The sequence below is a fragment of the Bemisia tabaci genome, chromosome 4, assembly GCF_918797505.1.
Source record: "Bemisia tabaci chromosome 4, PGI_BMITA_v3".
In the NCBI taxonomy this organism is placed as follows: domain Eukaryota; kingdom Metazoa; phylum Arthropoda; class Insecta; order Hemiptera; family Aleyrodidae; genus Bemisia; species Bemisia tabaci.
In genome coordinates, this window is record NC_092796.1 from 39,258,969 (window position 1) to 39,259,301 (window position 333).

A 333-nucleotide genomic window follows, 5' to 3' on the forward strand; every position below is an offset into this window, starting at 1 on the left:
CGTTTTCATGTAAGACATTAAATTCCCCAATTAAATTTGGCAATAACTGATGTGGCTTGGTTCCTTTCTGCTTAGCGTGGTCCAAATGAAGTTGATTTGCCTGGCAAAGAATTTGCGTAGATTTAAGTAGGATTTAATTTTGAGGAGGCGAGCGCAAATTTGATTTAAATCGTAGGGGAACTCGATCTACAGGGGAAGAAATTTAGGGCGGAGCAATGAAAGTGTTTTAGGGTTCTTCGCAGTCATTGACCAGTGACCACCTCACAAACTGAGTCAGTGAGCCATCGATTCCTTCCGCTGATAAATTAACGACGAGGCGAAGACGATAAAATG